Source organism: Petaurus breviceps, unplaced genomic scaffold (assembly GCF_028583685.1).
Source record: "Petaurus breviceps papuanus isolate PSGF00001 unplaced genomic scaffold, PetGlider_PUasm1.0 64, whole genome shotgun sequence".
NCBI classification, from domain to species: domain Eukaryota; kingdom Metazoa; phylum Chordata; class Mammalia; order Diprotodontia; family Petauridae; genus Petaurus; species Petaurus breviceps.
In genome coordinates, this window is record NW_027186428.1 from 8,734,522 (window position 1) to 8,748,319 (window position 13,798).

Below are 13,798 nucleotides of genomic sequence, written 5' to 3' on the forward strand. Positions count from 1 at the left end.
ATCAGGACAGTTTTCTGCGATGATTTCTTTTTTTTTTTTTTGAAGCAATCAGGGTTAAGTAACTTGTTCAAGGTGTGGGTGCCGAGTATCTGAGGCTGAAACCAATCCCAGATCTCCTGACGCTGGGACCGGCACTCTTACTCACTGCACCACCTGGCCGTCCCCCTTGATGATTTCTTGAAAGACGCCGTCTAGACTTTTTTTGATCATGGCCTTGAGGTAGTCCAATAATTTTTAAATTATCTCTACTGGATTATTATTTTCCAGATCAGTTCTTTTTCCAATTCCAATGAGATATTTTATGTTGTCTTCTCTATTTTAATTCTTTTGGTTTCATTTTATAATTTCTTGATTTCTCATAAAGTCATTAGCTTCCATTTGTTCCATTCTAATATTTTTTGGGGGAGGTTTCAGGTGGAAGGCAAGGTAATTAAGTGACTTGCCCAAGGTCATACAGCTAATAAGCGTCAAGTGTCTTAAACTAGTTTTGAATTCAGGTTCTCCTGATCCCAGGGCCAGTTCCCTAGTCGCTGTACTACCTAGCTGCTCCCTCCATTCATTCTGATTTTTAAGGAATTATTTTCTTCAGTGGACTTTAGGACCCCCTTTTCCATTTGACCAATTTTGCTTTTCAAGGCATTGGCCTTTTGGACCTCTTTTGCCATTCGGATTAGGCTATTTTTATTTATTTATTTATCCAGCTGCCTGCTCATTTATTTATTTATTTATTTGCTTTTTGCAGAGGTGGAATGCAAGGCATTTGGGGTTAAATGACTTGCCCAAGGCCACACACAACTGGTAAGTGTGTCAGATGTCTGAGGCCGCATTTGAACTCATGTCCTCTTGACTCCAGGGCCAGTGCTCCATTCACTGCACCACCTAGCTGCCCCATTAGTCTATTTTTTAAACTGTTATTTTCTTCAGCATTTTTCTGGGTCTCCTTTGGCAAGCTGTTGACCTATTTTTCATGCATTTTCTTGCATCACTCTCATTTCTCTTCCCCATTTTTTCTCTACTTTTACTTGATTTTCAAAATTCTTTTTGAGCTCTTCCATGGCCTGAGACCAATTCATATTTTCCTTGGAGGCTTTCAGTGTAGGAGCTTTTGACTTTGTTGTCTTCTTCTGCACGAATGTTATGATCTTCTTTGTCACCAACGTAAAATTCCATAGTCTTATTTTTACCCCTGCTATTTGACCATCTTCCCAGTCAATTACTTGACTATTTAACTTTTTGTCATGAAGGACTCAGCTTCTAGTGTGGACGGTGTATGTACTGTTCCAAGCTTCAGGGATTTTGTGCAGCTGTTTTCAGAGATACTTCTAGGGACCTGTAAATTTTCAGTTCTTCCAAGGTGGTATGATCAAAGGAGAGGTATTTACTCCTCTCCTTGCCTGTGCTCTGGTCTGTGAGTGACCACAAGTACTCTTCTGCCTTGGAACTGTGAGGATTTCCTCTCCACCAGTGCCACAAGGTCTGCCATGCCAGCACTGCTCCTCGCCCCAGGACTGCAACTCACATGGAAGCACTGGCAAAGCAAGAGAATCCTGCTTCAGTTGCACCAAACAAATCCCTGCAAATTGCTCCTCTGATCAGGCAGTTGATCCTGCCACCATCTGTGGGCTGAGAGTTCTGGGAGCAGCCGCACCACCACTAACTGCCTTAGGACTAGGGACTGACTATGCTCCTCTTTCACCCAGGTCCCACATACCTTTCCTACTGACATTCTAAGTTGTCTTTGGCATTTGTGGGTTGAGAAGTCTGGAAACCACCACAGCTGCCAGTGATTCAGTGCCCTTGAGGCTTGTTCCAGGTTTGCTGGGGCCCAGTCTGTGCTGGCGTGTTTTGCAGTGGCCTGTGCTCCTCTCTCGATCTGGTACAACAGACCTTTCCTGTTGATGTTCTAGGTTGCCATTGGCTGGAAATTTGTTTCACTGTCATTTTATGGGTTCTGCTGCTTTAGAATTTGTCTAGAGTCAATTTTTACAGGTATTGTGAGAGGTTTATGGGAGACCTTTAGTAAGTTCCTGCCTTTTACTCTGCCATCTTGGCTCTGTACCCACCTCTATCATTTCTTAGAATACAGTAGCATTCCATGACCAAAGAAAGGGTAGAGGAACATAGAAGATAAAATAGTTTTAATTACATGATATTAACAAATTTTTGCACAAACGAATCCAGTAAAAGAAAAGAGAAATAAGTGATCAAACATGTTTTGCCTTTTTATTACAAAACTTTGTTTCTTTTAAGTGGCAGCTGCTAAATCTTATGTGTTGACTGAACTCTTACTTTTTGCGATATTATTTTTGTTGATTTAGAAGCTTTAGATTTTGATTTTGATCATCCTGGGAATATCCATTTTGGGATTTTTTTCAGGCAGTACTAGATGTAGTCTTCCTGTTTTCCCTTTGGTTCAAATATATCTGGGAAGTTTTGTTTTATGACTTACTAAAATATGATATCCAGACTCCTTTTGGGTTGTGACTTTTAATGATTTTTCAATGATTCTTAGATATTTTTCCCCTTGACTTGTTTTTAGGTCATTTATTTAATGTGAGGTATTTTTTTCTGTAATTCACATTTCTAAATGCCTCATGTTATTAATTGACTCATGTGTGACCCATTTCATTTTTCTTGGAGTTTGTTACTTCAGTAATGTTTTGCCTTTCCTATACTGATCTGTTAATGTTCCTTCCAAATTTTGTCCTTAGCTTTCCTATTTTCCCAATCTCTACAACTTTTATTTTATTTAAAATATTATTTTTCAGAACTCTTACTTTATATTTTCCTGAAATATTCTGGTTTATCTTGTGGTCAAACCATGTCTTTTCTTTGAGGTTTTGCTTATAGATGTTATAGGGTTATTCTTTTGGCTTTGAATTTTTGTCAGCCCTGGCTCCATAATATCTCTGTAGCATTTGCTTCTTTTTGTTTATTTGTTTGTTTAACCATTCTTACTTCCTTGAACTTGTAAAAAAATTTCACTTATATATCTGTATCCTAGTATAATTGGTTTCTTTTGTACTGGTTTGTATTTTATGTGTTTTAAAACATTATTATGAGAAGGGTTCATGAATTTCACCAGATTGCCTAAGGGAGCCGCAATGCAAAAAAGATTCATAACCTCCTTACTCTGTAAATTTAGAATGACAGCTGTGTTCACTCCTTTTCTTGTTACCTGAAAGCTATAGAACCACAGGATCTATGATCATGTTTTTTTCCCTATTACATATATCTGTGGTCTCCAGCCTCAGTATGCTGGAAATGACACCAGGCTTTGCTGGTTGAAGGAGTACAGTTCCTGGCTTCCTCTTCCTGCTCCTCTCAAGATACATAGCCTCAGACCTTGTCCATGTTGGATCTTGAACCTTGTTCTTTGCCTTGTTTTATAGTCAACTGATTTCCACTTTACTACTGATACTGTTACAAGTTACCTTCTTTTCTTTTTTGTTGGATCCACAATTGTTCCTTTCTCTGGTTGAGAGTTATGATCCCCAGTTCAGTTCCAATGCTGCAATGGTTCTGTGCAGGCCTTACTTCCTGAACCATATCCCCAGTCACTATAAACCTCTGGCTGTTCCTTTTTTGATGACCTATGCTTGAAAAATGATACAGTCTGTTTTCTCTGTGGATTTTGTGTGATTACAACTCTGTATGGTACTGTTCCTCAGATTTTATTTGGATTAGTTATAGGAAAGCTAGAATGTGCTGCTTACTTTGCTGGTCTTTTCCCCACTGTCTACTTTCCAAGGAACACCAACCTTTTACACGTAGAGAGGCTTTACCTGAACAATATATGAAACAAAGCCAAATGTAAAACTACCCCTTTGTCTTTTCTTTAACTTCCTTACTGATGGTGGTAGAATGATCGGAAAGGAAAAAAAGGTGCCAAGGATCATTCTGTCAACAAGCATTTATTAAATGCTTACCCCAGGTCCTGGTACATAGGTCTGTCTTTTCTATGACATATTCTGGCTTTGACTTTTGCCAAGTCACTTAAGCTTCCAGGACTCCAGGCGTTTTAGTAAGACTCCACTGTTGCCAGGAAGGGGCCAGCTTTGTTTGATATTGACAGTTTGCTCATTTGGGAGTTCCCTATATAATTTAAATCACAGATTAGGTTTTTTCCCCCTCTCTTTTTGCTTGGAACTGTGATGAGCACTGGGGATGCATAGTAAAGTAACCTGCCCTTCAGCAGCTTACATTCTAGTGAGTGAAACAACATACAGATAAATTCACATATACAGAGTAACTGGAAACTAATCTTGGAGGGGTAAGAATGTAAGCTCTTTGGGAAGGTTGGGGGAAAGATTGAGATGGTGTTTGAGCTAAAGTATTTTTATATTGATGCAAGTATTTCTATGTTAGAGGGCTAGGTCCTCTGGATGCTCCTGTTTGCACATCATGTTGTATTGATTGCATTAAGTCCCCTAAAGGAAATCTTTAATTACACAAAGTTTCAGCCTAACTATCCACATGGGAAAATCTAGGTGGATGAAGACTGCTTTTTCAGACTATGCAGTTGAACAGATGATCCATGGAGGTGTTCAGTTAGTATTTATATATGGAACAGATGCTGTGGGTAGACAAAGAACTTGGCTTAGAATTGAAAAGGAGGAGGAAACTGGAAATTGTTTGACCTTAAGCTTATCTCTGAAATAAAGGCTATTTTTAACAAAAATATTTTTCTTGTGTTTGTCGATGGTTGCAAATAATGGAATAATGAAGTCTCTAAAGCAGGCTTGCACAATCTGTTGCCTGGCATACCAAAGGATTTTGGCCTACAAAAAATGTAGACTGAAGATTGGTGCAGACTTGTTCTAAAGATTTAAAATTGTGGGTCATTCAAAAGAAAATGGAAAAGTATATGGAAAGCATGACTGGCCTGCAGTGTATTACAAATAAAATATATAGAAAAAAAAGTACAAAGAATGCCTTCAGAGAGAAATGACTAAAATATGTGGCTCACTTTTTTGCAAGATGACTGATAGATAGCTTCACGACTAGCTCCAAAAAAAGGCCTCAAGCTACTGATTGAAACTCATCTGTAGGAAAACATGGACAAGCACAATATTAAATTGAAGTGTAGACAAGTGTAGTCTGCTCATTTGTATTTTGTTTTTGTATATTGGTCATAGTGATATCATCAATTAAAATAATTGAGATGATTGCTTCAGTAAAATAGCACTAAACAAAATAAGTCCACAGTAGTCATCAGTGCAATTCTCTCTTTTCAATAAAAACCATGAGTAAGATGAGCACAATTAATTTGAAATTTTAAAATATTAAATAGCTACATGTTAACTATTTTCATGTTAGTTTTCATGTCAAAGTATAGAAGAAGCAATCATAAATCAACTCTTTCAGAAAAAAGAAAGACTTAAGGAATTGGAAGGATATTCATTGTTCATAGCTTTATGGCTCAGCGCATCAACTTAATAGAATGAAGATGACACTTAAAATGTGTACAGATTTAGTAACAACCAGATAAATGATAATAATTTATCAAAGTAGATTTTCATAATGGAAATCAAGAACATCAGACAAATGATGAAAAAATTCAGAAGGGGCTTCATTTTGTTTAGATCTCAAATTCTGTGTCAGAATAGCGATTTATTAAAACTCTGAGGTACTGGAGAGTTAGAAAAGTAGTTTAGGGGAACGAATTAGATAAGTGAAGCCCACTAGAGATTATAGCTGAGTGTGTTTGTGTTAGAGCCAAGACGTACTGCTTTAGTTGTGTTTCTAGCAACCCGTCACCTTGTGAGCATTCATCAAATGCCAGTTGTTGTGATGTGTGAGAAACAGTCAGATGAAAGTGAAACTGTATGTAACTAACAAGTTTTGATTTGCGCATTAATCCCTTATGGAATTCTCTTTTTTTTAAATAGGTGAACTTAAAATCATTAACGTTCAAAGTAATAACTGTTTTCTCCATTTCTCAATAGGTTTACCTTTTTTAAAAAAAAAAGCAGAACTGAGACTCAGATCTGAGAAGAAAATTAACTGAATGTCTTTGTTCTCTTCTCATCAAGATAGCTAGGTTCTGATTTTTTTTTTCTATCATCTCAAATACTGAAGCTTTTTTTGCCTCATGAGAACCTACTTCAGTCTCCTTCACCTTCATCACCCACACACCCATATCCAGCATGATCCCACCCAGATCCTTTAATTCTACTGTTACTAATAGAACTTTTTTTTCTTTTAATTTCTCTTTCTAGATTGTAGCTAAGGACAGTCTCCTGTTGTCAAGGAACTCACAATACAGTGAGCATGCAAACAGCGTCATACAAAGATAAATACAAGCAATTGGAGATAATTACTAGAAGGAAAGTACTAACATTATGGAGGACCAGAAAATGATTATTTTAGGAAGTGGGACTTTAGCTGGACCTTGAAAGATGTCAGGGAGGCTAGGAAACAGATGAGAAAGAGCATTCTAGGTGATGGAGGATAGCTAGTGAAATGCCTGGATTCTATACATGAAATGTCTTTTTTTTTTTTCAAATGCTTTATTGTGATTTACATCATTTCTGCCACATTTTGAGTTACAAATTTTCTCCCTATTTTTCCCCTACCCACCACCCCAAAATAACGGTCCCACAGGATATCCCCTCCTCCAATCTGCTCTCTCCCATATCTTCTCTCATACCCCCTTCGACTTTTCCAGTAGGGCATGGTGGGTCTCTATATGAAATGTCTTTTGTGAGGAACAGCCAACTGTGGAGTACTAGAATATTTTCAAGCTGATGGAGTTTACCTCCTTAGTGTAGTATACCCTTTACAGTAAGAGGGAAGTGAGAAAAAGCTAATGAGTTGTGTCTTTGCTAAGTTGAGTGTGAGATTTCTACAAAATTTCTAGTTTAAGATGTCTAAAAAGTAGTTGATTATTTGAACTATGGCTCAAGGAAGAGATTAAGGCTGAATAAATAGAGCTGAGAATCATTTTAATAGGGATAATTGAACTCCTGGGAACTGATGAGATCACCAAGGAAGACTGTGTAGAGATGAAAAGAGCACCTAAGTCAGAGTCTGGGATAACATTTGAGGTAAGTGATAGATGACTGCAATGGATAGAAAACCAGCAAAAGAGATCAGAAACAGTAGTTTGATAGGTTTTGGGGAGAACCAAGACATAGTAGTGACAGGAAAACCTGAAGAGAAGAGAATATTTAGGAGGGGAAGAAATTTACTTGTGTCATATGCTGTAGCAAGGGCAAGGAGAATTAGGATTCAGAAAAAGCCATTAGATTTGACAATGAGATCATTGGTAATTTGGGGGAGAGAACAGTTTCTGTTGAAGAGTGAGATCAGAAACCATAGTACAGTGGCTTTAGAAGACAGTGAGGGGAGAGAAAGTGAAGGTACTGATTGTAGATGGCCTTTATAAGTAGTTCATCCATGGAAGGCAAGAGGAATATAAGATAACAGCAAGTAAATATAGTTAGATCTTCAATTTAAGACTGAAATTTGCAATAAGAAGCTCATGATCTGAGCCACAGTCAGCTTCAGGTCTGTTTAGACTGACTGTCAGTCTCCACCTTTGGATGCAAAGTATATAATCAGTCTGATTTCTATATTGACCTCCTGGTGATGTCCATGTATAGAGTTTCCTTTTGGGCTGTTGAAAAAGAGTATTTGCTGTCACCAGCATGTTATGTTGACAAGGCCAAGAAATAGCAGTTCAAGCCAAACGTGAAATTGGTTTAAGATTAGACAAGGAGTATGACAAAGCTGTATATTGTTACCATATTTATTTAATTTATATGTGGAGGACAGTCATGCAAAAGGCCAGGATGGATGAATAGAAAGCCAGGATTAAGGTTGCTGGGAGAAATACCAATAATCTCATATGCAGATGATATCACTGATGGGAAAAAGTCAAGGGGAATTAAGGAGCTTCTTGATGAGGGTGAAATTCCAGGAGAGTGAAAAGCTGACATAACTTAGCATCAAAAAAAGCTAAGATCTTGGCAACTGTTCACATCACTTCTTGGCAAATAGAGGGAGAAGAAATGGAAGCTGTGTCAGAGTTTATAAAGATCACTGCAGACAGCAGCTACAGCCATGAAATTAAGAGATGCTTGCCCTTTGGAAGGAAAACTGGCAAATCTGGACAGCATGTTAAAAAGCAGACATCACCTAGCTGACAAAGGTCTATATAGTCATAGCTATAGTTTTTCCAGTAGCAATGTATGGCTGTGAGAATTTTACTATAAGAAAAGCTGTGTCATAGAATTGATGCTTTTTGAATTGTGGTGTTGGACTTTTGAGATTCCAATGGATAGCCAGGAGATCAAATCAGTCAACATTTAAGAAATTAATTCAGGCTACAAATCCTGAAGCAGAAACTTAAGTACTTTGGCCACATAATGGAAAGATGGGACTCATTAGGAAAGACTTGAAGTTGGGAAAAGTTCTTGATGTTGGCAAAGAGTGAAGGTAAAAGAAAAACGAGGTGGCAGACAATGATACAGATAGTGTCATGGAAAGGATGAATGTGAACTTGGACAGACTTTGAGAGACAGGAGAATAGAAGAGGCTGCGTTTCTATGGTACATGGGGTCACAAAGAGTCAGATGTGACTTAATGAACAACAATGACAACATGGTTAGATCAGGTGAAGGTATTTCACAGATGGGGTGCCACAGGCATGCTTGTAGGCAGCAGGGAAGTAGTGAGAAGGAAGAGAAGCCAGTAGAGATTGAAGAGTCATGAAAGTAGGATTGTTAGAGGGCAATGTTAGAAAAGAAATGCTGGAATGGAATAAGCGGCATGTATAGAGGCGTTTCCCTTGGCCCAGGGATATGTGAGATGGATAAAAGAGATGGTGAGAGACGATAGCTAAATGTTGTGAGGAATGAAGAAATGGGAGGAAGCTCAAGGTAAATGGCCTCATTTTGTCAGGGAAGAAATAGGTCAGTCTTCAATAGACAGGGAGAAGGGGGAGGGGTGGCATGGGAGGCTTGAGGAAGGATGAAAAATAAAATAACAACAGAAAGTATACATACTTGTGGGTCTACTTGACAAGATACTCGTAGGAATTGTATGACTATGTACTTTACAGAAGTCAGCAAGTCAGTAAACATTAAGTGCCTTTAATATACCAGACACTGCATTAAGTACTGGGGGAAAAGAGGAGAGAGTAGCTAGTGCCTGGGAGAGAACTGAGCCGTTGAAGTACATGATGTGGATAAAAAGCAGATTCTGATGAGGGACAGCAGAGGGAGAGAGCCAGATCCAAAACTATCATAAAAAGAAGTAGTCATCAAACTAGAAACAAATGAAACCTGTTAACGTGGTATTTTGATAAGTCAAAAGGCAACAGTTACTGAAAAAGGTCTCAGTAGTACTTGACAAAAATGCTAGGGAAGATATCCAACATTCTGTCAAATTATGTTTAATTTAACAACTCACAGTCTCTGACCTCTAGATGGATATATGCTAGATAAAAAACAATCTTGCTATAAATTAGAGGAGCAAGCAGCAAGGAAACTTTCACGGTTAGGTATTGACGAACACTTTATGACTTAAAGGATAGAGAGGTTCACAAGATAAAATGTATAGTTTTGATTACTTAAAATTGAAAAGCTTCTTAAATTAATATAGCTGAAATTTAAAAAGGAAACATTTAACTGAGAAATATCTTCCATGATATGTTTCTCTGATTAAGATCTGATGTCAGAGATACTACAAAGAAGTGATTCAAATATGTAACAAGTTGTTTGTTTTTCTACCATTTCACTCATGTCTGACTCTTAAATGACCCTATTTTGGGGTCTTCTTGGTAAATATACTGGAGTGGTATGCCATTTCCTTCTCAAGCTTATTTTACAGATGAGAAACTGAGGCAAACAAGGTTAAGTGACTTGCCCAGGATCTCATAGCTAGTAAGTGTCTGGAGCTGTATTTCAACTCATGAAGATGAGTCTTCCTGACATCAGGCCCAGCACTTTATCCACTGCACCACTGAGAGTATACCCCAAGTAGATAGATGGTCAGTAGATTTGTACGGGTGGTTTTCAGTAGGAAAGTGCTTGAGTAAGGACACTTTCTGTACTAATTCAAGCCAGCATGTTCTTTGGAACTTAGAAGTGCCTTCAGTCCTGAGAAGTTAAGTGACTTGCCTAGAGTCCTTCAGTATTTATCAAATGTGGGACCTGAACCAAAACCTTGTTGTTTATTTATCCCTTCAGTACCAGGCTGCTGCTCAATTAGCTGGTGCTGTGGATAGAGTAGTGGGCTGGGAGTCAGAAAGACTCATCTTCCTGAATTCAGATCTGGCCTCAGATACGTTTTAGCTGTGTGACCTTGGGCAAGTCACTTAACTCTGTTTCCTTCAATTTCTTCATTTGTAAAATGAGCTGGAGAAGGAAATGGCAAACCACTGCAGTATCTTTTCCAAGAAAACCCCAAATAGGGTCATGAAGAGTTAGGCATGACTGAAACGACTAAACAACAACAATAAATTAAAGCATTCCAAGGTTCTACTTCATACCATTCAAATTGACAGAAATGACAGCTGTAGTTGATACTATGAGACATCAGGAATACTTTATGCACTGTTGACTCAGAAATTCTTTAAGATTTATTTAGTTTCCATTTAAGTTTGAACTCTTTCTTCAAATACTTTATGGGTTATAGTTTGTGTTGCGTTGTCAGTAATGGATGTGTTATTGCTTTTTTGCATTTTTCTGTTAAAAAAAATGAAATTTTTTTAAAAATCACTGGCATTTCTCACTGTAACTTCTCCCCCCCTCTGAAAAAACCATTTATTATTGTAATGATTAAAAAAAATTGAATGGAAGAAGAAAAATTCTCTTAACAAAGGGAAAAAATAATATGCCTCTGTCAGTACTTTGAATCTATCAGCTTTCTGTCTGGAGGTGGGTAATATGTTTCATGTTGGGTTCTCTAGAATTGGGATTTATTGTGGCATAGATGATAGTTCCTTGTTCTTTCATGTTATTTGCCTGTATTGCTAGTGTATAAATTTTTTTTTCTGGTTGTTCTTACTTTACATTGCATCATTATACAGGTCTTTCCAAGTTGTTCTGAAACCATCTCCTTAAAAATTTTTTACAGTATGGTAGCCTTCCATCACATATGCATATCATAATTTAGTCATTCCTAGTTGATGAGTTCATTTCTTCAGTTCATTTTTTTAGTTTCTAATTCTTTGCCACCATGAAAAGAGCTATAAATATTATTTGTACATAAAGACCCTTTCACTCTTTCTTTGATCTCTTTGGGCATAGAAATAGTACATATGGTTTAATAACTTTTTGAGCATAGTTCCAATGTTTTTCAGAAAGAAAAATCCCTTTCAGAGTTCCACCAGTAGTGCATTAATGTACCTATTTTACCAGAGCCCCTCCAACATTTGTTATTTCATTTTTTATCAGCTTAGTCTAGTTTATGCTGTAGAGTGCTTGGCCTGAAGTCTGGAAGACCTGAGTTCAAATTTGATAATCAAAGATTTCCTAGTTGTGTGACCCTGGGCAAATCATTAACTTCTGTTTACCTCAATTTCTTTATCTGTAAAGTGAGGATAATAATAGTAAGTAAAGTGCTTAGCATGGTACCTGGCACATAGTAAATGTTAACTCTTACTATTACTGGCCAATATGATGACTCTGAGTCAGAATTTAATTTGAATTTCCCTAATTATGAGTGATTTAAAGCATTTTTTCATTTGGCTATTGATAGTTTGGATTTCTTTCTCTGAGAAGTGCCTATTCATACCTTTGATGGGAAATTGCTCCTATTCTTACGTTTGAATTAGTTCCTTATATATCTTAGAGATGGGACCTTTATCAAGAGAAACTAGTACTGCAAAGACTTTTCCATTTGCCTGATTTTCTTCTGAAATACTGGTTTTGCTTATGCTTTTTAATTTTATATAACCAAAATTGTCCACTTTACCATTTGTGATCTTCTCTACCTATTGTATTGAAGTCATGAACTCTTCTCTTCATAGATCTGATAGATAATTTCTTTCATGCTTTTCTAATTTGTTTACGATATGTCATCCTTTATGTCTAAGACAGGTACTTATTTGAAGCTTATATTTGTATACATTAGGAGATGTTGGTCTATACCTAGTTTCTTCTGGATAGTTTTCCAGTTTTCCCAGCAGCTTTTTTCCTGCTTGAGTAATGATTCTTGCCCCAGGCTTAGGATATGTGAATTTATCAAGAACTAGGCAACTGTGCTTATTTGCTAATGTGCTTATATTTATGTGCTTATTTGCTTATGTGCTATATAGTGTGTAACTAATTTGTTTTTCTGATCAACCGCTCTATTAACCAATGCCAAATTGTTTTAATGATCATAGTTTTGCAATACAGTTTCAGCTCAGATACTGTTAGGCCCCCTTACTACCCATTTTTAAAATTAATTCTTTTGAGATTCTTACTCCTTCAGATGAACTGTATTGTTTTGCTAGCTTTATAAAGTAATCTATTGGCAGTTTGATTGTTATGGCACTGAATAAAGAAATGAATTCAAGTAGTATTGTCCTTTTTATTATGCACTCATCCTATTCATAAGCAATGAATAATTCCCTAATTATGTAGATGTTTTTATTTGTGTAAAATATGTACTGGAATTGTATTCATAAAGATCTGGTGTGTGTTTTGGCAGGTAGACTCCCAAGTGTTTTATACTGTCTCTAGTTACTTTAAATTGAATTTCTTTTTTCTCTCTTTTCCTACATGATTTTGTTGATAGGATAGAAAAATGCTAATGATTTGCTGAAGTTATTATTTCAATTAATTTTTTTCTTTAGTATTTTTTGTTGTCTTTTTTACCAAGTTGTTGACTCATTTTTCAAGATTTTCTTGCATCACTCTCATTTCTCTTCCCAATTTTCCCTCTACCTTTCTTACTTGATTTTCAAAATCCTTTAAGCTCTTCCATGGCCAAAGACCAATTCATATATTTCTTGGAGGCTTGGGATGTAGGAGCTTTTGACTTTGTTGTCTTCTTCTGAGTATAGTTTTCTCTTTCTTGTCACCATAGTAACTTGCTATAGTAAGAGGTTGTTGGTGGCTCATTTTCCCAGTCTATTGCTTGACTTTTAAGTCTTTGTTAAAGAAGGGCTCTGCTTCCAGGGTTGGAGGGTGCACTGTCCCAAGCTTCAGCTGTTTTCTGAGATGTTTCTAGGGACCTCTAAGTTTTCAGTTCTTCCAAGGTGGTATGATCTAAGGAGAGGTGTTTAGTACTCTCTTTGTGAACACTCTTTTCTGCCCTGGAACTATAAGGAAGGTCCCCTTCTCCACTGTGGCCACAAACTCTGCTATGCTAGTGGTTCCTCCTGGCCCTGGGACTGTGATTCATATCTGAGTATGGACAAAGCAATAGAATCCTGCCTCAGTACTAGCAAAAAGACCCCTGTAAATCTCCTTCTGACCAACTGTTCAACCCCTTAGCATCTGTGAACTGAGAACTCTGGATAAACTGCTACTGCTGATTGAATCACTCCAAGATCTGCTCCTAGTTTGCTGTGGGCTCTGCTACTCTAGAATTTGTTTACAATCATTTTTTAATGGTATTTGGAGGGGTTTGAGGAAGAGGTCAAGTGAGTCCCTGCCTTTACTCCATCTTGGTTCTGCCCCCCCCCCCCCCCCCCCATTAAGTTTTTAAATTGACTCTAGAGTTCTCTAAATAAACATATTTGGAAAAAAAAAGTAATTTTGTTCCTCTTTGTGTTTATTCCTTTCATTTTTTTCTCTTGTCTTACTGCTATAGCTAGCTATAGCTAGCATTTCTAGCTTTCTATTAAATAGTAATGGTG

The 13,798-nt window shown here is 37.2% G+C and overlaps 3 protein-coding genes across 12 annotated transcripts in view; all 3 read left to right on the top strand.

Moving 5' to 3' along the window:
- MTA1 (metastasis associated 1) overlaps nt 1–13,798 on the top strand; it is a 279,124-nt gene that overhangs the window by 63,692 nt on the left and 201,634 nt on the right. The gene's annotated exons all lie outside the window — the stretch shown is intronic.
- CRIP1 (cysteine rich protein 1) overlaps nt 8,562–13,798 on the top strand; it is a 311,632-nt gene continuing 306,395 nt past the window's right edge. For both annotated transcript variants that reach the window (XM_069103888.1, XM_069103889.1), the window contains exon 1: nt 8,562–8,565. The gene's annotated coding sequence lies outside the window, so the exon portion shown is untranslated. The remainder of the gene's footprint in view (nt 8,566–13,798) is intronic.
- Nucleotides 8,562–13,798, top strand: part of CRIP2 (cysteine rich protein 2) — a 258,552-nt gene continuing 253,315 nt past the window's right edge. The window contains exon 1 of the mRNA XM_069103885.1: nt 8,562–8,565. The gene's annotated coding sequence lies outside the window, so the exon portion shown is untranslated. The remainder of the gene's footprint in view (nt 8,566–13,798) is intronic.